General features: G+C 40.6%; 1 pseudogene; it reads left to right on the top strand.

The window, feature by feature from the left end:
* Positions 1-7519: 7519 nt before the first annotated feature.
* On the top strand, positions 7520-20236 carry LOC143389545 (single-minded homolog 1-like; annotated as a pseudogene).
* The last annotated feature ends 5473 nt before the right edge of the window (positions 20237-25709 follow it).

The raw sequence follows: 25709 nt of genomic DNA, 5'->3' as shown, positions 1-25709 counted from the left end.
AATTCCATGGCACTTCTTCCTATAAAAAGTGGAGACCAATCCTCGTCCCCTTGAGTATGCATCACTCACTGCTAATGAGTTGAATTTGGTCGCTACAGGGTCTGTGATTCTTGCGTCTATACCAAAACAGATATTAATACTTTTACCTTGCTACCTTGGCTGGACAAAAGGCAGGCTCAGTATCCTGAGGATTGCTTATGTGGGCCTTTAGAGAGATTCACATGGTAGGGAGCTAAGGTCTCCTGCCTCCAACAGCACCATCCTGCTAGGCCTTAGAGTGATCTGCCTTGGAAGCATCTCTGCACCAAATTAAAACCTTCAGGTGACTGTGGACATGGCTGCAGCCACCTGACTCTAAGCCAGGACCTTCCCATGCTCCAGCCACTTATGAATCCCAGATATTGATTCTGTGAGAGAATCAAGGCTTATTGTCCAAACTTTAGTTTGAGGATACTTTGCAAAAAGCAATAAATAACTACTATCTCTCAAGATAATCTAAGTAAATTTGATTGTTCACAATTCATGGGTTGTGTTTGATGGACATATGTCCTAATAGTCTGGATAGGGGGAGGACTAGCAGTTCTTCCTGACATAATTACTGATTGGAAACAACAAAAAATGAGGCTCCAGTTTGATTTTTCCAAGCAAACAAGCGGATACAAAACTGTCACGCATTCAAGTGTTTGAACTCAGCTGTAGCCCTGTTTTCTGTCATTATAGGCACCCTGACAGCGTCTTGCATGAAAGGTTTATTCGGAAACAAACTGGACCCTGTTGTGACCAGGTGAAAGTTGGATCAGATAAAAGAGTCTTCCAGTCAGTAAGCAGACATGACATGGAACTGAACTGAGTCCTAACCTCAAGATGATCCCCAGGAGGCATTAGGCTTCTGGGCTAAACAGGTAATAGTACCTCAGCCATGCCAGAGTAAAGATGCTGGGGCAGAGTAAATATCCTGCCAACTTCACATCATTCCACACAAAAAAAACTTATTTTTAATACTTCTTGTGTTAATGAATAAAACTTCTGGTGCTGATTCAGATAGGAATATTTGAAGCTCTTGGTGTGCTAATTCCTGATGAGAAGTCTCAGATGCCAACTGCATGTAGATTCTTGATCAGGACACTCTATTAACATTTAATAGGGTGATGGAGTAATGTTAATGTGCACATATATTACATGTTGGCTTGCTTGCTTGCTTGCTTGATTGATTGATTGCAGTGCTAGGGATTGAACCAGGGTCTCTCACATACTAGGCAAACACTCTACAACTGAGCCACATTCCCAGCCCTCTTCTGACATATTTTATTATATATATATATATATATATATATATATATATATATATATATATATATTAACTTGGAATCAAACCCAGGTGTACTTTACCACTAATCTATACTTCAAATTCTTTTAATTTTTTATTCTGAGACAGTGTCTCACTAATTTACTGAGGCTGACCTTCAACTTGTGATCCTCTTGCTTCACCCTCCTTTGTCACTGGGTCACTGAAATTACACTCATATGCTATTATGCGTGACTCCTGATTTACTTTAAGTTAGGCTTTAGAACTGGGGTCATACTTCAGTGGTAGAGCTCTTGCCTAGCACTGGGTTCCATCCCTAGCACTGCCAACAAACTTTAGAGAAAGTAAAATTAAGATATGTGAGAGAAATTACTATCATATAATGTAGTCTCAAGTATGCTACTAAGCTAGGTAACTAGGAGGTCACTTACCTGAGAGTCTTCCAATCAAAACAAGATGTTCAGAGTTGGGCATGGTGGTGCATGCCTGTAATCCTGGCTGCTCCGGAGGTTGAGGCAGGAGGATAGCAAGTTCAAAGCCAGCCTCAGCAAAAAGTGAGGCCCTAAGTCACTCAGTGAGATCCTGTCTCTAAATCAAATACAAAATAAGGCTGGGAATGTGGCTCAGTGGTCAAGCACCTCTGAATTCAATCCCCAGTGCCCCCCCCTACCTGGCAAAAAAAAAAAAACATGTGCAGATCTTAAGGTTCATTGTAATAATTAAAAATATAGTCTCATTGGGCATGGTGGTGCACACTTATAATTTCAGATAATCAGGAAGCTAAGGCAGAAGGATTGAAATTTGAGGCCAGCTTCAGTAACTTAGCAAGACCCTGTCTCAAAATAATACACATGTATATATTATATATATAATATGTGTATATATATGTGTGTGTATATATACATATATATGAATATATTATATATGTATATATTATTATACATATATATGTATATATTATTTATGTAATATACACATATATTACATAAATAATATATACATATATATTATTTTATGACAGGATCTTAAAAATAATATATATATATATATATATAATATGTAATATGTGTATATATATGCATTTTTATACACATATATTACATATAATATACATATATATTATTTTGAGACTTAAGATTAAGATTCTTGCTGTAAAATAGAATATGTAAAGTAAAAATGTAAAAAAATAAAACATAAAAGTAAAATAAAATATATATACATATATTTGTATATACATATATTATTTTGAGACAGGGTCTTGCTTATATGTATATAGATATTAGACTGTGGTATTACTCAGTGATAAAGGGCCCCTAGGCTCAATTCTCCGTACCAAAACAAACAAACAAGCACGCCGCCTCCCAACAAAACAAAACAAAACAAACGCACACACAGTCTCAAGCAAAGGGGAAAAGATAGGATATGTTAACACACTTAATATAGGATACTGATGGGGTGAAAGGATACAGTATCTGAACTCTGGGGATGTTTATATATTTTCCCAATCTCTCTCTCTCTCTCTCTCTCTCTCTCTCTCTCTCTCTCTCTCTCTCTCTATCTCTCCTGTATCAATCTTCCCTGAGATGATGTGTTTATGAGGATCAGATGTGTGGTTTGAACAATGTACTAAACAGAGAAGAGATACCTGACATCCCTGACATCCCATCTCACGCTTGTTTAATTAGAAGCACAATCACAAGAACTGGCATGACAGCTAGGCAATTAGTCCCAATCTGACTCTATCAGATCATAATGGAATGAAAGTAGAAATAAACAATAAGATAAAAAGTAGAAACCACTCTAACACCTGGTGATTTAACAATAAACTCTTTTTGTTTAGTTATAGATGGACATAATATCTTTATTTTATTTATTTTTATGTGGTCCTAAGGATTGAACTCAGTTCTAGGCAAGCACTCTACCGCTGAGCCACAACCTGGCCCCAAACAATACACAATTGAATGATGAATGGATAGCAGAAGAAATCAGGGCAAAATTTTAAAAATATATTTATTTTTTATACTAAAGTAACTGAGAACTGTGATATAATATATCAAAATCTCTGGTAGATTATGAAGACAGTTTTAAGTGAAAAGTTCATAGCATAGAACTCATACATTCAAAGAATGGAAAGATTGCAAATAAATAACCTAACATGACCACTGAAGGCCTTAGAAAAGAAGAGAAAATCAAATACCAAAATCAGTAGAAAACAGAAAATAATTAAAATCAGAGCCAAAAATCAAAGAAATTAAGCTAATGGCTCCCAGCACTTTTCTGGTAGGCTTATCCCTTCTTTCTGCTTCAACATCACAACTTCACAGAGTTATCAACATCTAAATATGGTAATAAAATGGGTCAAGGGCAAGATTAACATTAACTTAATGTTAATGAGTTAACATTAAATGTTAAAATTAATAAGTCCCATCCCTAGTACCACAAAAACAAACCAAACCAAAGCAAAGCCAAAAACCCACCTTGAATACATGGAAGAAAAATGTGAGTATTTATTTCTTAAGACCTTAACGTATTCTGAATAAAATTTCCTTTTTTCCATGGTAAAGAGTGAACACTTGGATATAACATATGGAGATGTTTAAGTGGATGCCTTTGGATTTTTCATCTTGATTATAAATATATCCCTCATTCTGACCTTGATCATTGAGTAAATTCCATGTCTGTGTTTTTTGTGCATCTGTGCACACGTAATATGAGAAGATGTAACTGTGTGTGTCTTTCTGGCAGTTTTAAAAAGAAAAGCGTCTGAAGTCACTCTTATTTTGATTAAAATGTTCAGATAGAACAGAGAGGAATTACAGGATGACAGGATGGAGGTCTCTACTGGAGCAGGATGGGAACTGCAATGCGCCCAGGTCTGTGCCACAGCGCTAAAATCCAGTTTGGCAGTTTCTTTTGGGATTCCTCTTGGCATTGACCTGTTCTTTTATAATACAAGGTACAGCATCTCTAGTCTGGAGTTGGCCTGACGTCGAAAAGGTCAGGTGGCCCTTGGGATCCCCCTCTTTTTCTTTCTGATCCGTGCAGTGGGAGACTTCACACGCACAGGCATGATTCTGAATCAGCCACAGCGAGCTCACAGCGTTCACCCCACCAGAGCCCTGGGCTTATGTATGTTCAGGTGTCTGGGCCACAGCTGCTAGCAGGTTCCATGAAGGCAGCATTCCAGGGAGCCCCAAAGGTTGAAGGGGCTCAGGAAACAATGTCATGCCTTTCCTCTGTTTGCCCTTCTTGGTTGGGGGAGATGTCTGTATAGATCAGGATCAGTTTCCTCACTTAATCGGGTCTCCTCCAGGGGCAGTGTAGACCACACCTCTGGACCACAGGGCTAAGTTTTAATACAAAGGAGGGCAAGGCCTATATTCTGTGACCTAGAACCTTTGACCTCCTCTTGCCAGGTGTTGCCCAGATGTGTAAATAACCCCAGAAAGCAGCCATCAACTTAGAGCTTATGCCATTGGGCAGCAAGGAGACAGCAGCAGATGTCTGTATTGTTAAACACACACTCTTAAAGGTGTTCTGAATATCAGTAGAATGGCACACACCCATCTTTAGAGTATTTATTTTTTATGCAGCAATCAGCTCCATTAACGTGAGGATAAATGCACCATTATTGGTGTTCTGACTTTTAAGACAGAACTGCCTCTAAACACATCTCTAGGAGCAGAACCGTGATCACCAGCAGCACCAAAACCAAGCCAGGAATCCCATGGGTAGTGATTGATCTGTGAGCAGCGATATTGTCTTGGGCAACTTAATTTTTTTCTTGTTGCTATCTGTTGTCTTTTCTCAGATGACAGAAAGAAAGATCGATCCAAATTTGAGAATCTCAAACCATAATCTGACAGCAACAATACTTGGGAGTGTTCCTTTAAAAAGCTCCTAGTGGGGAATTGTAGCCATTTTAAGTTCAATTTTGCAGACTGTATCCTTTCTGTAAAGAATATTCACGTTGGGCTTTTATTTCGTGAAACAAAACCCAACTAAAGAGTTGGCTGATATTTAAGATAATGGATTATTGTGAGATATCTATCAATCACTTCTAACTCTATTTCGACCTGAAATATAGCCTGTTTTCTCCTAGTGTCCCTTTACTGCTTTCCATACTAAAAAACTCCCTCAACAGATTTCCACAGTGAGCAAATCAGCCACAAATCCGATGCATTTCAAGAAAGACGCTCTTCTTTGGGAGTAAAGACAGGCATTATATTTATCTCCTCTGGTGATGAATTTGGTGTCCTTCTGGTATCATAGAAACGTGAGAGAAAATAAAGCCAAACATGGGCGGGTGCAGGTCGGGTCAGCGTTTGGGCAGACTGCTCAGTCTGGGTGACAATGGTCTTGCCTGCCGGCAACCCCAGCCTCCCCGCCCGCCCTTTAAGGCCTAAGGGTTGCAGCACACAGCCTCCAAGGCTCCCAGCACCCTTATGCGGGTGCGTCAAGCTCAGTGCTCAGACACCCAACCCAGGGAGCAGGGATAGCACGAATGGTGCACAACACCCAGTAGGCCCCAGAAGCCCAGAACAACGTGGCAGCTTGGCAACTCCATCCCCTGCTCCCAGGTCTCATTAGATTCGCTGTGGCCACGCGGGTGGTAGGACTGGGAGCCCAGACCTGGGGCGCCTGAGGGCGGTGAGGCGCGTCCTCTCATCACTCGGCTAGAATGGCCAATGAACGCCGCGCCGCGGGGCGCATCTGGCCAATAGGAGGCGGAAATTGAGAGAGGGTGGGAGAAAGGGAGACCGGGAGTGAAGTGTAAGCTAAGCCCCAGAAGCTGGAAAGAAGTTACTGGGGGGCACTTTCGGCTTCCAATTAGAAATAATACTGGCTCTGTAGCAATGACCAAGGAGGATGATTCTTAAACCACCTCTTCCATCCCAAAGCCGGCATCCTACTGCTTCTTTCAGTACCCCTCCCCCAATTCATGATCAAGGGAAAGGAGCCAGGGAATGCTCTGCATCTCTCTGCTAGTGGGAAGCGGAGAGGCCGGCAGAGTTGTTCAATTGGACTGTAAGCATGAGTACAATTAAGAGGTGGGTGTCTTCGCACCCTTTGCAGCCCTCAAAGGGTGCGAAGACACCCACCTAGGTGTCTTAGGCCCGCCCAGCGGCGTCACAGCTCTGGGGCCGGGGAGACTAGGCTGGGACGCCTCCCTCTACCCTCTCTCCACCCCCCCTTCCCCCCTGCCCCCCACCCCCCCCAACCCCCGCGCCTGTGAAGGGGCTGTAGGTGAGTGTGCCACCTGTTAACCTGGCGCTCCGGTACCCCGAGTGTTACCGCCCCTGCTGGGCAGAGAGTCCTGGGTCTCTTCCCTTTTGGAGCCCCCGAGGGGCTTGATGAGTAAGTGCCACTTTGCCAAGGTCGGGCCTGGAAGGCATTCGCCCGCAGAGCTGTGGAGGAATTCTGATTGGTGGAAACCTGCTTTCCTGGGACGCTTGCCTGGCCTTGGCGCCAGTGCAGAGACCCAAGGCTGAAGATCTTCTGAGGGTCTTCAAAAATATGTATTTTGTTTTTTGGGCAGGTTCCCAGTGGGCTGGAGAACTGGCTGACATAAGTGAGGGAAGGCTAGCGTTATTTGCAGGGTGCTCAGTCTCGCTGCTCCTTTCTTTGTATCTTAAAAAAGCAAACAAAAATGACTGATCCTGGCTAGGAAAGCCGAGGCGCGCCGAGGCCCTTTCACAGCGGTTTCTCGGAATTGGGGCAAGGGTGTGATGGCGGAGCCACAGATCTCTTACGCTCTGATGCTGTTGTCTTGGCAGTGATCTGAAAGAGTTACCTGGGATTCGTATTCTGCATAAAGGGACTCAGAGTCGGCTCGGATGCGATGGGACTGAAGAACAAGCATCGGGGATTCTTATGCCGATTTTCCAAGGAAAGGGGTTCACAGCGTTGAGTAGAAGAAAAGGCTGGTTTCTCGGTTGTCCAACAGCATTTAAGACCTAGAAACCTCAGGATTGCCCAAATTGCCATGGATCAGCAACTTTCCTATCGTACACTTTTTCAAAGAAAATATTTTCTGTTCTCTGTGCTGTCCCTTTACTCCCAGCACTACATTCCCTGTTGCAGACTTCAGCCTCATCATTTAAAGTATGTCTTATATTTTTGCCAAGTATGATATCTAATTGAAAACTAATTTTTGGTTTTGGATGAGTCTGTGGAGCTCACGTTGTAAGAAGAAAGGAGGAATGAGACACAATGAAAGAGAAGTCCAAAAATGCTGCCCAGACTAGAAGGGAGAAGGAAAACAGTGAGTTTTATGAACTGACTAACTTACTGCCTTTGCCCTCAGCTATCACCTCACAGCTGTACAAAACATCCATAATCAGACTCACAACCAGCTATCTCAAAATGAGAGTGGTGTTCCCAGAAGGTAAGTGACTTTTACTAGAAGGAATTTAAAGCAAAGGGGGTAGGAACTTGCCAGACAATGAGCCTACCCCAGTGAGGGAGGTACACCCATATTTACTACATTTGTATGCTATGCAAAGGGAATTTTAGCCTAACTACTTGATTCAGGTCCTCTATAAATTCAAGATTGCTATTCCTTTTCCTAGCTCCCTCTAATTTCCCATTAATACTTCATGTTCAGTCCATTTGATGTGTCAGGTTGGGAAGCAGCCCAACAGTGCTTTTGTCAGCAATTCAGATACTGGGCTCAATTGAAAGTACTACTAATCCAAACATGACCTTCTTTTTTATTCCACTTGTTTGAATTATATCCAGTAGAAAGCAGGAACACTGCTAGATTCTGCATATTTGCTAGATATGGATAGATCTACTTATGTGTAACTAAATCAGATAATAATTCCTCTATATGTCTCTGGTTCTGCAAGTGAGAAGGTATATTCATACAAATACATCCTGAATTGACCCAGTCCCTTGGCTGCCTATAGTAAATTTGTTCTGCATTTTCAAGATATTCTCAAATTAGGAAACTAATTCTGAAACTTGGTGATTTGCAACTCTGGCCTTTATATTATCTGTAAGATACTAATCTAGTTTCAAAATATATCAGATTGGACTAAGATGGGTAGCCCACTTAGAAAATATTTTCTGGGTGGCAGGTTAGCCAATGGATCCTGGGAAAATTGTTTTATAAGGCTGGGAAATTAAAGTAGTTGAGTCATTGGCATGATTTAAAACTTATACTTAGTTCATCGACATTCACTATGTGAGGCAGAGCAGCCTTCATTATAACACTGTGCTGTAAAAAATTGTTTGTACTCACTAGGGAAAGGACAATTCTCTCTTCCTTTTACCCATTACTCAATCAAATTAAATCAGGTTTACAAAATATTTTAAATATGTTTTTACTACAAGAGGAAGATTTGAAAAAGTAAAGGAGAGATTACTAGTCAAGCAAACAAAAATCTAGCAGAAAAAAAACCCTGTTAGTTTACAAACAAAACTTCTTATTTGACCTCTGAAAGTTTATGTTGAATCATTATTTTGAATGTTTGGCATTTGTTGTTTTAAAGAAATAGTGGTGGGCAAGGAAATAGTCATTATTGGGTTTGGAGTTTCACTTTGCTTGATCTTGATGCAAAAGCTTGCAAAACTATGCATCAAATTAGTCAGGGACACTACAGGAAAACTTCCAAATTATAGTTCAATTCTACCCTCAAACTACATGGTGTGTTCCTCTTAAAGTGGTTCCTTGAAAAGTTCTCCTCATTTGTCCCTAGAAACCACAGGAGGAGGGGAATCAAAGCTTTAAGTATCTGTAAAGTATTTTAAAAGAAAAAAAAATATCTAGAAAGAGGGAGGAACTTTATGCTAAAAACCATATTTCCCATTCAAACTGTGCTGAGAATTGCTGATGGGAAACTGATCGTTATACCACACTGTCTTCTGTTTAAAATAGAGATCTTGTTGTCTTTTATACTGTGAGCGCCTACTTTATAAAAATAAAGCTATTGCCAACTCTGCTACAGCGCAGTTCCTAACAGGATTACTAGCAGTGATTTGCCAGCCCCTGCGGTCTCAGTGGGTTCCCTTTCTGCATGATTTCTAGCCGACTCAGCAGTTATCAATGCCAACGTCGCTGGCTGTTTGATCAGAAGCAGCCTATGATGCTGCCTATGGGGATGCGAGTGATCTCAGGAGGAGAACAGCAGGTGGGTCTTCCCCAGCGGGCATCAGCCGGCACTGAGAGCCCAGGGAATCGCCCAGGCCAGGGATGCTCGCCTGCTTGGGACAGACCCTGGGCAGGGGCAAGCTCCACCAGAAGGAGCTCGGGACTGTTTGGGGGTGACTGTTTTTGTTTTGTAAGAGAGCAACTTTCTTGTTTAATTAAGTCCTACCTCCACAAATTATAAATCACGTTATAAGTAAATAGGAGGGACAAAAAGTAAATTCCCATAGGCAACTTCTCGTTATTTATTTTATTTTATTTTATTTTTTTAAGAGAATGCAGGCGAAGTCTCCCACTGGAATACCCTTGGTGACAAGGCCAGTCCCCTCTGGCTACTTTAAAGGGCAATTGTGCTTTCTGCAGCCAAACCCCCCTCTCCTCCTCCAGAGTCCCGCCCGGCCCCTCCCACCTCTCCCTTCTGTGGGTGAGTGTGAGTTTATGGGGAGGAGGGGACGGAGGATGTTTGAACTCTGGGTACATCATTGATTTCTCCAGCTACTGTGGAGCTCATAACCCCCCCACAGCTTCCACGGATGAGTTAAGACAGGGTCATAGGAACAGCTGAATCCTAGGGATGAGGTTTTAATTCTGAGAGTGTATGAGCTTCAAAAACTCAATTGTGGCCCTTCAAAACGTTAAAAAAAAAAGAAAAAAAAAACAACAATAAATAACAACAACAACATATCAGCTTTCAAAGGAATAAAATAGTGAAAAGCCTTAGAATTTGGCACAACCTGCAGGGGGTGCCCAATTTGGGTTCTTTCTTGCCTCAGAGAAGCTGGGAGGACTTGACTGAGGTCCCAGGCAGTGAAGGAAACCCAAGTCCTTTTCATCTTTGTATGGTTGCAGGCTTTTTTTTTGTACTAGTGACTGTACACAGTGGCAGCTTTACCACTAACCTACACCCAGTCCCCATCGTGGAACTTGTGATCCTCCTTCCTCAGCCTCTCAGTACCTGGGATCACTGACTTGCGTCTTCATACCCAGATGGTTGCAGTCTTCTTTAGTGAGACTAAATGGAATTTGAAGATTAAATTCATCCTTCTTATATCAGTCTTGAAGCCATTCTAGCACACAATAGACCCTCAATAAATTTTGTTTTAGGGATAGCTATTTTATTATGGTAAATATTCCATTACACATAGATTTTTGTAAGACATTCTTAAATAATTATAAATCTGGTGACATAGCTATAGGCATAATGATATTGTAAAAAGTCTAGAAAAGAAAAGATTGAGGCATGTAGAAATATATAAATCTTAGGTGCTATCAAAGCTGGAAAGACAGGATAAAAAAAGAGAAGTCTTGACCTTGTTTGGGTGCTAAATAGGACAAATTCAACTAAAAATAAATACATATTAATTATCCTTCTATAATGCAATTATACTGGGCATAGTGGTATGTGGATTGAACTTTGAAAGAATCAGGTATGTTTTCAAGTCTATAGCTGTTCAGTCTTGGTAATATCACCCTGCCATTTTGTTGTCAAAACCTCTTTCAAAAATAAAAATAATCACAATTGAAATTAGTGAGTGTTCAGGAAAGAGAAGATGAATAAGCAAACCTCCACAGACCCTTTCTATAATATTCATCTCTAGATTGAAATCCCTAATTGTATTATATTTTTTAAAGCAGAAAAAGAAAGAGGCCCCCATTTCCCACATGCATCCGTGATTTAAGACTGTTTTTCTTGCTGCTCAAGGAAATGATTAAGCATTAAGTTTCCATGTTTATTTTCTTACAGAAGTTTTTCTCATTTAAAAGCCTTTAAGCACAGTTTATGCTCTACAATGAATTTCTCCATTTGATTCTAGTTTTGATATGGACTTAAAGTGTGGAGTGAAGAACTAAATTTTGTAGAGCATCTGCAAGGCAGATTTATTTGCTAGAAATTGTAGGTCTAGCCACTGGGGTGGGGGGAACACCTTTTTTCTTAAGGAGACAGATCATTACCAAAAAATTACAACATGAAAAAAATATAAAAAAAAAACAGGTACTAAAAGCTATGGTGATGATTTCAAATAAGGAATGATCACGTACTTGAAGCTAAAACAATACTAAACTTACAGAGTAAAAAACCTGATTTCTACAACAGTTGTTTTTCAGTTCTAGGGAATCCCAGCAGCTTGAAACTTTTCCTGACAAATGGTGACACAGTATACAAAGCCACGGATTCTTGCTGCATTTCTCTATAGGTCCAGGAATTTCTCAAAAAAAAAAAAAAGAGGTTCAGACTCTTATAATATTAATGATTTTAGTGGGTTATTCATTGCCAGTCTTTGACCCATAAAAATTTAAATTTTATGTGAGGAAGAGGAACCCCAATTATTTAGAAATGGTCCTTCTCTTCTGAGAATGCTAAAAGAATGTCCTCAATGAAACAAATTTTCCTCCTCAGGTAACCCCACACAGTGGGCGACTACTGTGCCTTTGTGGCTCAGGCGAGGCTAGGGACAGCTACCATATTACAGTCTCAAGTTCATTTCGCCTGTGTCAAGGTCTGAAGGCCCAAGGCCAATGAAGTTGGCACAGTGAGTCCCATTCTCTCTGCAGTGTCCCAGTTGCTCCATTCCCCGTGCCGGGTCAGGTGTGCGGAAAGCCCGGAATGTCTCAGCTGGGTGTCTGCAGCAGAGGCTGCGGTTCTACCGGAACTGAGATCCTCTACAAGCGCATGGAATCTTCCCTCCTGGAAACAGACAGGATGGACATGATTTCTATTTCAGATCTAGACAATCGCAGGTCAGGAGGGTTCAATCTGCACGAGGGAGAGAGAGGAGTCCCGTCGCAAGCGGGGACATCAGTGTTTACAGAGCAGTGGGGAAATCGGTAGATTTATTTAGATGTTCAAACACCCAGAAAGACCCTATTTGAGCTTAAGGGGCGTTCAGTGTCACTTGTTGCCAGGATTTTGATCGCTTGCTTAGGAAGCAGCTTTAAAAAAAACTAACACCTTGTTTTATTGTGAAAGATTTTTCCCAGTGCCATATTTAGAGTGTTTTTGTCATTGTGCATTTTAAAGAAGAAGGTCATCTAAAAAAAAAAAAAGATGTCATGTTGAAACTTGTACAATGATGTAAGAATGGAAGGACTTCACTATCTAGATGATATAATTCCACAAGCAGCCCCGTTAGAGATATTATCTATAACACGTTTAACATAGCTCTACCCAAGTTTCTTCTGCCTTTTTATTTCTTTCTATACACAGGTAATATAGTAGACTAATATTAATATTTAAAAAATCAACCATGAGAGTCTTCAAGGTTTGCTGTTTTAGGCATCACCATAAAAACTGGCAAAGCCTCAAAAGTTCTTAACGTTGTAATGTAGAGGAGATGAATGGACTGTCTTTGTTAATAGGAGATGGTACCTGACAAGTAGAGAATGGAATTACTTTCTATGTCAAGAATGCAATAAAAATATTGCTAAGAAATTGTTAGCACCTCAAAGTAACCAACTTCAGGAAAGTCCCCCCACACCCTTTTGGAGGCAGAGGGGACAGGACTAGGGTGTGTCAAGCTGGGGCTCTGAGGGAAAAGGAAGATGAAGGATTTCAAAGGGGTGCTGGTAAGCATCAGACTGAAAGTCAACCGCAAGCTAAAGGATTTTTTTCTGAAGGGGATTAAAGTCAGATCCAGGGGAGGAGAATGTCTAGAAAGTCCTGCAGCCAATCAGAGAAAACACCAGGTACCAGATGAATCTGGCCAGTTGTTTCGGGCCACTTTGGGGGCAGAGGTTTGCTATGTGGGGGGACATCCTCCGCCTCTTGATAAGGACGATGATGAAAACTTTGGGCGAGAAATGAGTGTCTCTCCTCTCCTTAAACAAACTAGTGAAACTACACAAAAGTGATCACTAGTGTGTGATGTCGGGGGCTTCTCTAATGCAGAGGCCCCTTGAGGTCTAGCCAGGAGAGCACTCCAGGAGAGTCTGTCCTTGCGAGAAGCCCGGTTCCCTCAGAGCCAGAAGTTGGCTTCTGTTCGGAACCCAGGAGGTGCCAAAATTTATACTCTGGCATGACCTCTTCCCAACTGTGCAGGTTGGGTGGGGGTGACTGGGAAATAATATCAGGGGGTTCTTCCTCTTGTACTAATGTGTTACAAAGCACAAAAAATGCGAACTAGTCCCAAACTGACACTCGGGCTGAGATTCTGATACTAAAGTTTGTTTCTAGGTCTTCCCAGGACTCATTAGGCGGGGGGCCACTCAAGTCAGACCAGCCCCCTGGACCATGTTGGCCAGGAACTGGGCTCCCATCTTCTCCAGGTACGGACCCACATCTCCCAGTGGCTCACATCCTTCGAGGTCCTGGTTTCCTGGATGGGCCTCTGCTTTCTTAAAAACTAACTAAAAAAAAAAAAATTAAAGATCCATTATGGACATGGCTCTCTCAGCCTAACAGCATCTCCAAAGTTAGAACTAAAGCTCTTAACTGGATGAGGGTGGGTGGATGGAGCCTCACCAGGCTGAAAGGGAGGCAAAGTGGCAACCAAGGCTTTGGGTTTGGAAAACAACCCTGCAAAGCTCCATCAGGGTGCTGAGACCAAGGCAGGGGGCATTTTTTTCACCTTTCCGTTGCTGGTACTGGAAGCCCAGGGCCAAGCCGCCAAGACAGAGCTGCAGAACCATCTGAAATAAAGGATTTCCCAAGGAGATAACAGGAATCTGGTAGAAATGCCCGTCTGTGCTTTAACCTACACTTTGCGGTTCCAGCTGGGTCTGCAAATAACTTCATCTCTTCCTTGTAGTTCCCTGGCTCCCCCTCACCTCAGGCCAGCGCAGGCTCTGGGCTACACGCATACACACCCCCAGGTATTGAGATGAACCAATGTGAGGTGCACATTACACTGTTGTTTGCAGTGCACACTGTTTTAAACTGCCTGTTGCCGGCTCAAGTCGCAGAACAAATATTTTAAATAATAAAACTCCTGATGGCATTTTTAGGTTTGACACTTGTCCCCTACCCCACACCCTCTTTATTATTATTCAAGTCCACTGGGAGTGGTAGTTTGGAACCTAAGAAGTTTAAGGGAAGCCTGCAATTCTTCCTCCAGGACCCGCATGAACAGTAATCTCTCTGCAGGGTCCCACAACCTTACTGTTCCACTAGTATCCAAACTCTTTTTCCTCAGGAAACAAGAGGTTTTAGTTGCACTGAATAAAGAAAGGGTAAGAGCTTTTCTTTGCTGGCCTGGCTCCCATACTTTTGAATTTATCTAGAAAAGGTGCTTATTTCAACACCTTTCATCAGATGTCTCTCAGCTGCCCCCACCCCCCGCATCTTTTCATAATCCCAGTCAATATCTTCTGGCAATATAAACAAGATAATGAAACCCCCAAACAATCCCTCACCCCTTCTAGCTCTTGCCCAATCTCTCCTCTTTTTTTCCCCCAAACTTCTGGTAGGATTGACTTCCATTCCTTATTTCAGTGGCTCACTCCCTTCCCCATTTTCTCCCACATCCCTGCAGTCTGTCATCTCTTCTACCCATTAGGCATTTACAAAGGCCCCACCACATTTTGACATTAAGAATTAGATGCCCATTTTTTTTTATCCTCCCTCAACTTGTTCATCCTAGAAAATAGGAGGCTCAGGGCTGGGGCTATAGCTCAGAGGCAGAGCGCTTGCCTAGCATGTGTGAGGCACTGGGTTCTATCTTCAGCACCACATAAAAATAGACAAAATAAAGGCATTCTGTCCATCTACAACTACAAATTTTTTTTTAAAATATAGGAGGGTCAATTGTATGTCATCAGAAAGCCCTTTCCTCATAGACTTTACATTCTAAGAGGAGCCTTAGAAACCCACACAGGTGTACTGCATAGTGTGCCAGGTGACAGGTACTGTGGAGAAAAATGGAGGAGGGCTCTGTTTTGGGGTCACAGTTTAAAATGGAGATGATTGAAGTGGGACTAAGAAGGTGACATTTGGGCAAAGACCTTTAAGGGGGTAACACTGAAGAGGTAACATTCTCCTTTTTTCTACAATGTCTGTAGTAGCTTGATTTCCCAGGTTTCTCTCCCTCTCTGACTGTTCCTCTTTGATTTTCCCCACCACTGTCTCTTTCACAAATGATGTAGTTTTCAGAAGGTTCTACTGTTTCTTCTCTCAATGCTCCACAGCCTCCTGGGTGATTTTAACCAACACCACTGCTTCAACTCTTCCCTCCACATGGCCCTGCCTATTTTATCCAGATCTAGAGCCCCTCCTGAATTCTAGACCTTTATTTCCTACTAACAACTAGACACATTTAAGAGGAAATTGTAATGTCCATGAAGCATCTCCAAGACAAAAATGCATATTCCTCTGGCCCAAACTTCTTTTTTAAAAAAAATATTTAATTTTTTTTAGTTGGGCACAATACCTTTATTTATTTGTTTTTATATGGTGCTGAGGATCAAACCCAGGGCCTCGCACCTGCGAGGCCAGTGCTCAACCGCAGGGCCACAATCCCAGCCCTCTGGCCCAAACTTCTGCTTGTACAAAATTCACTGTTGCTCCAAATTTCAGTCTTGGTTAATGGCATCACCCTCTACTTAATGTCCTTACTGAAACCTGAAAGTCAACCTGAACTCTCTTTCTGCCATCAATTAGCATGAAGTTCACAGCCAGCATCATCTTTAAATTAGATTCTCATCTTTCTTCATATCTTTTTTGATCACTCAGTTTCAGACTTGACCCATCTCCACTGCAGCTATCTGCTCTGATCTCTTCACCCCAATTTCTTCCTTCCTTCTGTAGGTCATTTCCAAGATTAAAATAATACATCTTGGGTTGGGGATGTGGCTCAAGCAGTAGCGCGCTCGCCTGGCATGCATGCGGCCCAGGTTCGATCCTCAGCACCACATACAGACAAAGATGTTGTGTCCGCCAAATACTAAAAAAATAAATATTAAAACTCTCTCTCTTTCTCTCCAAATCTCTCAATCTCTCTCACTCTTTCTTTAAATAATAATAATAATAATAATAATAATAATAATAATAATACATCTAAGTATGTTATGTTCCTGCTTAGGAAACCTCTCTTGGAATCCTAATGCCTATAAGAACAACTTCAGATTCCTCAAATTGACATTACAAATTTCAAAAATTCATTGTGGGTGTACACCTGTAGTACACCAAACACATCACTTCAGAATACATCTGATTCATCCTCCCGCAAAGTCCCTGCCTTTGCCACATTATTCCTTCTGCCTAGGATGCTCTTCTTTCCTTCTCTAGCCCAACCTTCCTTTCCAAAGTTCTGCTCAAACATCAGCCCCTGTAAGGCATCTTTGACTCCCCTTCTCTCATCTCCTAAACCCCCCTTTCCTATACACTTTCTAGTACCATTGGTCAGCTTTATTTTCTCTATAGATTTCAGACTGTAGGGTCGTCCATGTTGACCAGTGCAGTAGGGATTCGATATTTCCCAAACCCTGCTATTATTCTTTTTATGATATAACAACGTCCCTACAGAGCCCTTCAAACCTGACACAGAAAACCTCTGGTTCTTTCAGTGACTATCACCCCAAGAACATAATCTATTTCTGTGATTTATCTCCAGAATTTTTGTGCATGTCTATTACAAACACTTTTTCTTTGTCACCTTTGGTAAATCCTGAGCCTATGGGGCATGAGCATTTTCCACAACTTCCTCTGGATCTCTTCTAGTGTGCTACATGCTTCAGATGCTTACAACATTGGAATGAATGGAAAAAAAGAGGAGCTCTTGTGACTGGTTCTATGTCCTGTTTCCCAACAGTCTCTCTCTTCTCTATCTCTCTGCATTTCTGACTGAATGTTTCTAACTTTTGCTTTCCCCCACCCCTGCATTTCAACAGATGGTCTAGAAGCCTCTCCATTCACTCTATTTCTGCCTCCCCAGACCCTGGATGGCTTCATCTTTGTGGTGACCCCAGATGGGAAGATCATTTACACATCAGAGATAGCCTCAGTTTACCTAGGTCTTTCTCAGGTAGGTGAGTGGTCTACACTTCCAACCTGCAGTGTTTACATCCAGAGTTGGAAGCAGGAGGGGTGGGGCTTCCCAAATCCTTTTATGTCTGCATTTCTGGGCTAGAGACTTCTCAGCTGATGGAGGGATTCATTAAACAGGTCTGGATCTTCTCATTCCTAGACTTTCCTTATCCATTAGCTTCCACCCAAAGCCCAAGCAATTGCTACTTTTTTGAGGCTTTACAATAAGCCAGATACTGTGGGAAGAGATTATATGCTTATCTTTACCAGAGCTGCTACTACTACTACTACTACAACAACAACTACTACTACTAGTTATTGTATTATCTCATAGATAAGGAAGCTGAGGTGTATGTAGGATGCAATAGGTAGCAAGGGGCAGAAATGAAATCAAACTCAGGGCCAGTTGCTGGCTCCTGTTTTCATGGCCCAACAGACCCCCCCACGACCACCAAGCTTTCAGCTTCTTCACGGGACATTCTACTACTGCACAGACGATGATACTCTCGTCTTTACAGGTAGAACTGACCGGAAACAACATTTATGAATACATCCACCCTGCCGACCATGATGAGATGACCGCAGTGCTCACTGCCCACAAACCCTACCACTCTCACGTTGTACATGGTAAGGCAGACATATGTCTGCCATGCTTAAGCTCATGACGGTCAGCTTGTGGTTTTCTCCAAGTTTGTCGTGGCTGGAACTGCCCAGTCGCATGTCTCATGTCCTGATCTTCCCTCTGCTCCTCTCTCTCTCAGAGCACGAGATGGAGTGCTCCTTCTTCCTGAGGATGAAGTGTGTCTTAGCCAAGCAGACTGCTGGCCTCACCTGCGGGGCTACAAGGTAAGTAGCTGAGGTGAAAGATTGACACCCAGCAGCGGTTGGGTGTCTTTGGATGGGGCGGGACACAAGGGATCTGCAGCGTCTGAGGGTCATTTCCACATCAGGGACCAGTCCTGTGTGAGCCCTACGTAGTACGTAGTTCCTTTGTTTCAAAGAGCAGCGAGTCCAGATGCTCCATTTGTCCCCGAACTGTATGAACTACTGGGAATGAAGCTTAAAGACTAGGTCTGACTGGCCTAGTATTCCACACCCACGGGGCCTCTCAGAGATGGGTCTGAAGAATCCTGAAAACCTCTGCAGTGGTGGGTAACCCTTGGTGGATTCCTAGGAGTTTAAACCCGGCGCCAGATTTGGACCTGCAAAGAGGTAAAGAATCAGAGCTTCAGCTCAAAGCTGTGGTTCTCAGGTTGAATGCAATTGAACGTCCTAAGACGCGTTAGGGTTGGTGAAGGTCCAGGCGTCTTCATTTTTACAAGCTTCCATGTGAGTTCAGTCTGACCTGCAGTCACTATCTTGAGACACTTTAGGGTCCTATCACTTTGGACCCCTTCCCAGAAGGGCGTGGCCCAGACAATGTTTCTGGCTGAGTAGTTTCAACAGGTTTCAACCCCCTCCTCATCTTTCTGGGGTTCTTCCTGAGTGTGGCTGAGTCTCCCGCCCTCCCACTCTGCCACCGGTCATTCACTGCAGTGGCTACCTGAAGATCTGCCAATACCGCTTGGACATGTCCCCCTTTGAAGGCTGTTACCAGAATGTGGACCTTGTGGCCGGTGGGTCACTCGCTGCCTCCTAGCGCTGTCATGAAGATCAAGCTGCACAGTAACATGTTCATGTTTCTAGCTAGCCTGGGCATGAAGCTCATCTTTCTGGACTCTAGGTGGGTGGGCAGGACCAAAAAGGACTGTTTCTAGTGTAATGGCAACCCTTCTTAGCCAGGTATAGATTCTCCTTGATCTGAATGAGCTCATTCTGCAGATGAGGTGACTAACCAGGTTCTGCGAACTGAGGGCCGGCACCCAGGTCTGAGACTGTGTTTGGTCGGAAGTTGAGGGCACCGGGCACTCATCCCACCCAAAATCCTCTCCACAGGGTGGTGGAGCTGATGGGATTTGAACCTCAGGACCTGATTGAGAAGACCTTGTACCACCACGTGCACTGCTGCGACACTTTCCACATGCGCTGCGCTCACCACCTGTGTAAGGAAGACTCTGCTATGCATGCAAACAACCTTGGCGGCTCCCCAGGGTGGTGGAGAGTGGGAAACTAAGCACACGCAAATGGACTGATGAAAACCCTCATCCTGGTAATGGCCCTGGTGGTGCATGAGGCCCCAGAGAGGGCCAGTTGGCACACTGGGCCTCATCTTGTTTCTCTACCTTACACCGGTCCTAGCACTGGTGAAAGAGGCACTTCTAGTTGAAATATCTTCTATTGTTATGCTTCACCACCTGCAAACATCACTGAAGTTGTGAACAAAAACCAAAGCTGTTAACTTTCCTAACCTGACTCTTACAGAAATTTCCTGCTATTTAGGGTTGATCCCAGGACCTTGAGGTCGCTATGTAAGCAAATGCTCTATCACTGAGATAAATTCCCAGTTCACATCTGGGCTTTTCATATAGTTTTGTTTGAGCTTAATTTCCCCAGACTCTTCCTTCCATAGTTAGGCGAATTCAGGGAAACTCCCAACTTTATATGTTCCCCCCATTGCTAAAGGTGCAGACATCCACCCAGAGACATGCCATGCACTAGCATCCCTATAAAGAGTACCCAGGGTCTTGATTAATTTAACAGGGCCATCAATTGGGAATTGGCCTGTAGTTTTTCCCTCCTGCCAGGCGCAGTTATTAAGGCCCACAGGGGGTCTGCATTCTCACCACTGGCATTTGGGATAAGTCTGGGCCAAACTGATTCACCACCATTTGCCTCTGTCTCTCCATCAGTGCTGGTGAAGGGGCAGTTGACCACCAAGTAGTCAGGTCGAGCACTTTCATCTTCCTGAAGAGGCTTTCTTGTTCTTTTCTAGAAAAAGATTTAGAGGTTCTTCCATTGCACTCCATATTTGCTTTCTTTTCTTTCTCTTAACCTTTTAAGTGAACTCTGCATTAAATAAAACTTAATGCAGCAGAAAGAAAAAAGAGAGAAAGAGGACAGGATCCAACGTTTAGAGCCATTTATAGTTAAAAAACAGGAAATCTGTTTCACTTTTTCAGATCTAGAGTTTGAAGTTCTTAATTTTAACTGGAGTCTCCAATCAAAGTTAGAGTTCTGAGAGAGTGTTTCTTTCCCTGAACCACAAAGGGGGCTTAAGTGACCAAAAGGATATGACTTTAAATTTCATGAAGTCAAGAGAGCCAATCATAAGCTGTAGGTCTTGGTGGGGCACCCCTCCTGGTCCTGACCACTTCAATGGGTGAGGAGCTAAGCTCTGGGTGCCACCTGCATGTGCAACCCATTGGGCAACTGCAACAGCCTCTTTTCAATCTATTCTTATTAGAAACCATAATCCTTTCTGGTTGCTGGTGTGGCCCTTCAATCTGATCATGTGGCGGGGTGTGCACCTCCTGAGGAAAGCATGTTATGTTCTGTATAATGTTTGTAAAAGTGGAATTGCTTAGGGTTGAAGCCTTTATAAAGAACCCTTTTGTGTACGCAGTTGTTGAATATTGTTTTTGTTATTGTTGTTGTTTGGTTTGGTTTTGGTAGACATTGAAATTCTTGTGATTTTTAGGGGATCTCAGAAGTTCTCTACTTGAGAGTGTTGACACCAGATAGTAAAAATGCTGTTTTGTCTTTGTGGTGGGTTAAGGGGTGCTTTTTGGAATCCAATGAGTGAGAATTGGATTCATTCCACATTGTTTTGGATTGCCAAATTAAAAATGTAGTAGTTGGAAATATTATGCTTGCATTTAAACTATTTGCTTGGTGCCCTGTTTAATAAGAAAAGTCAATTCAATAGACTTAGAAAATGAATCTGGTGTAGGTGAGGTTTCAGTATTCAAGAATAATAGCTTGTAATTAAGAAGACTCTTTTAATTTCTCTCATTTTAGTAAATATTTATCAAACAGCAGGGTATATAGTCACACAGACCCCTATAAATGATCTGAATGCAAGTAAGACTTCCCAATGGGTAAACTTAATTTATGTTTGGAGTCATTTTGAAATATTCTGTTTTGTTTTTCCAGTGGGTAAGTGTTCTTTTTTCTTCTGTTGACAGTGTCATTCTTTACACATTTCCTCAGAGCTGCAGAATTATACAATCAACTTTATATCAGATTAAAAAATATATAATGAGGACAAATAAATGATTTATGGAAGGAAAAAATAGCATGGCACACATTTATTTTTTGAACATTCTGTATCTTTGAAAGAAATAGAAATAAACACACAGAAGCATGTATACACAAGCCTACAAGATGATAAGCTGAAATTGATTACTCTTTATGAGTCTCAGCCTCAATTCCTTGTATAAAAATTCTTAGAACAATTTTTTTTATGGCTGTAAATGCAGAAACTGCTGTGGATGAAATGTCATCAAGTGGCTCTGTTGACAGGATTTTCATAATGAGCAGATTGCAGTATGTTGGATGTGTACATCACACATCTGGCTGGAAGTTACTAATTTACATTGTCTTAGCAAATTAAATAGATGGCTATTGATTCTCTATGGTACTAGCAAACTACCACATACATTTGTTTCTAGGAATACTGCTCTATGAAGTTAGAGAATGAAAAGTAAATTCTTTTCAAATACACCACCTCAAACAATGTGCTTAAAACTGCCAACTTCTAAATACTTTGACATACAAAATGTTTCCATATTTAAGCATTTTAATAGCACACATTTTGAAGGAAGTATTCATGACATGAAAGTGGAGGGTATTTTAAATAATCATCATTCAAATGAAGAAGATGTGGTGTTTTGGTAGAAACTACATTCATAAGAAACCCTTTTTTTATAACTTCCTGAGGATAAATTTATTGTTGAAGTCAATATGTGTGTAAGAAAATTAGGATTATTATTTAACAAAAGCAGTAATGATTAGAAATATTTAGTAGCCATTTTTTTTAGTGAGCAACTGGATTAGTGCATATAGGAAAATGATGATTTTAGAGGCAAGTGGTGATTGCCCTAGTGCTTTTTAATTCCTCTTCCTCCCCCCTTTTTCCTCCTCTCCCTCCTCCTCCTCCTCCTCCTCCTCCTCTTCTTCTTCTTCTTCATCTTCTTCATCTTCTTCATCTTCATCTTCTTCACCATAATATATATTAAGAATCTGGAGAGGAGAGACAAGTCACTATAATGAATTTTCTAAAATCCTCTTAGTTTCTGTGAAGCTTCTGTAGCTCTTCATTAATGCCTCTCCCACATGCCCTGGCCCCCCCTGCAATCTAAGCAAAAAGACTGACCAGTTCATGATTTTCAATAAGACACACATATTCTGGTAGCATTATCTTTCACATAGAAAATCTTCTTGTAAATTAGGAGTGCCTACAAGTTTTGAAGTGTTAAATATGATAGGGCCTTCTCTCATTTTTAAGAGGACAGGTGATAGAGACTGATTAGCAGTTGATGTTGGGGAAAGTCCAGAGAGTGTGGAGAGTAAAAGGAAGGTATAACATGTAAAGACCTGAGTGATTTTCTTGAATCCATATTTTCTCGATTTTAATTTGAGTAGTAATTGTTCATAAACAGTTCAGATGGAAAATACTAGTATTTAACATGAAGAAAATTGAAAATAAACTATGAAAAATAATTTCTAGGAAAATAAGTGTATTAGTTTTCTTTATGCTTTTGGAGTTTATATGTGTATATAATTTACATACATTATCTATCTATCTATATAGTTTATTTTTGGTATAGGGGATTGAACTCAGTGTACTTTGCCTCTGAGCTATACCCCTAGTTCTTTTTATTTTGAAGTGGAGTCTCACTTTGAGTTTGGCTTCAAACTTGAGATCTTCCTGCCTCAGCCTCCCAAGTGGATGGAGTTACAAGTGTGCACAGGAGTTTCATGTTTTTCTGGCTCAGACTTCATACATTTTAAAAATAAGAAATATTCCTACATTATTTTTTCAGGATAACCCAAAACTTCTATTTTAAATTATCTTAAAAGTTATACATCTTTAAATATAAAAGTTGAAAGTCTAGTACAAAGAATATCCATGTACGTATCATCTAGTTTCAACAAATGTTAATGTTGGCTGTATTTGTTTTGTCTCTACCTATATGTATATCTATTTTATGTTTATTTTTCCCTGCTAAATAATTCTAAAGTAAGCCACAGACATCATGGTACTTTCTGCTTACATAGCATTCTCCTGTGTAGTCACTGTATTATTTATGATGACATATTTATTGTATTCAAAATTACTGTGTGTAGAAGCTTGCAAAAACTACAGATGAGAGCTAGTTTACTGATGACATTAAAAACAATCTGTCACTAATATTCATCAAGTACTCATTTGTGTATGACCTCAATAAGTTTGATTGATATATGATATTCTGTGAGGGGACTTCTGTAGAAGGTAGTCCTAAATATTAACATATTTTAAACTAGAATTCTAATGAGAATTATCAATAAGTACAATTTTGATATTTTACTTGGAATGTAAGAGAGTAGGTTTAGTGAGTAATTTGTAATTGTGGAATCAGACAGATTTAATATTTTCAACCACTTTTTGCTGGTAAGGAGAGCTTTTTTGCTTATTTAATTCAGTTTAGATGAAATACTGATTTAGTGGGAAATCTCACATGATGTTTTACATTTAAAGTGATTTACAGAGCATGTAGGAGGAAAAATAGTTTTCCATGTTAAAATTTCTATTACTGTACTACTAAAAACAGAACAGATAGAAAAAATACTTATTAGTGTTATATACCATGCTTATTGTTTTCTAAATACCGCCTTTAAATTTGTAGAACAGGGCTGGGGATGTGGTTCAAGCAATAGCATGCTTGCCTGGCATGCATGCACCCTGGGTTCGATCCTCACACCACATACAAACAAAGATGTTGTGTATGCCGAAAACTAAAAAATAAATATTAAAAAAAAATCTGTCTCTCGAACAGTTAGGGCAAATGCCAGATAAACATCCTTCCTTCATATCAAAGGGAGAAAGGGCCCACATGATAATGGCTCCATATTTTTTATTCTTGTTTGAATACTATTACATGTTCTCACAGTTAACCATTATGAAAACCATGTGTTTTCACAATTAGAATTTTAAATGTTAAAATATTCTGTGGTTATAAAACTTTATAAACCTCTTTAAAGAAGCAAACATAAAATATGCTCATACTGGTTTGTTTTTTCAAATACATAAATGGTGCTGAATTCATTGGGGTGCTCAAATTAAAATTTATTAGAATTTATTTAAAGGCCAATGATATTGTTATTAGTAGTAAATTTTAGGATATGCTTCTTAAGACTTGGCTAATAATTATATACAATTATCAAAATAGATTTTATTTTGCTGTTAGCAAAACCACTCTTTTATATTATAAGTGATGTCAGATGAAGCACATTTTGACTTACCAAGTTACAGCAGATATAAAATAATTTACTTTCATTCCTCAGATCTATGGAGAACTCATTGCCTAAGTCTAATAATCTTTTTGGCAATTCAAAATAACAATAATTTCTAGAACTGCAAAAATATTATACCCTAATGTATACCAACAAATTAGATTTGATTCATAATTGTGTTTAATCTTTATTATGATAATATTGAATAGCAAAGTTCTAGTTGTCCTTTTCAGATGATCTTTTATGTACCTTAATGAATACAGAAACAAATTGGAGACACATTGGTATTAATAGTAATTTTTTTAAATACCAAAACATTTTATTAAAATGAATAGCTGGGAGATTTAATCCCTTTTGACATCCACAGTACCATTACTCAATTTAATCTTATCCTTCATATAGTCTTTATAGTAATTTATTAACAAAATAATGTATATTTGGTTTTGAATTCATTTTTTATAAGCTTATAAACTTTTAATATTTTAAAAAGCAATTGCTGACTGTGTATTTCTTTCAAAGTACTATCACCTAATTTGTTTCTTGAACACTCTGCGTGATGTTTGGTTTAGAGAGATCACACTTCTTATTTTCCAGGTTAGGAAACCGAGGCTCAGAGATGATGAGTGATGAAACCAGAATATTTTTAAAATTTTTTTTATAATCAGCCTAGAATTGTACTGTTGTATTTATGGCTACAGTGTGTTGTTTTAGTAAATGTTATGAAATGATTGAATCAGGGTAATTAGCATATCCTTTACCTTAGTCACGATTTCTTTGTGCTAAGACCACTTAAAATCATGTAGTTTTTGTTTTAAATTTTTTTTAGTTGCACATGGACACAATATTTTCATTTTACTTATTTTTTATGTGGTGCTGAGGCTCGAACCCAGTGCTTCACAAATGCTAGGTAAGCACTCTAC

Source organism: Callospermophilus lateralis, unplaced genomic scaffold (genome assembly GCF_048772815.1).
Source record: "Callospermophilus lateralis isolate mCalLat2 unplaced genomic scaffold, mCalLat2.hap1 Scaffold_63, whole genome shotgun sequence".
NCBI lineage: Eukaryota > Metazoa > Chordata > Mammalia > Rodentia > Sciuridae > Callospermophilus > Callospermophilus lateralis.
The sequence above is the reverse complement of the archived record's forward strand: the minus strand, read 5'-3'. Positions and strand labels throughout refer to the sequence as shown.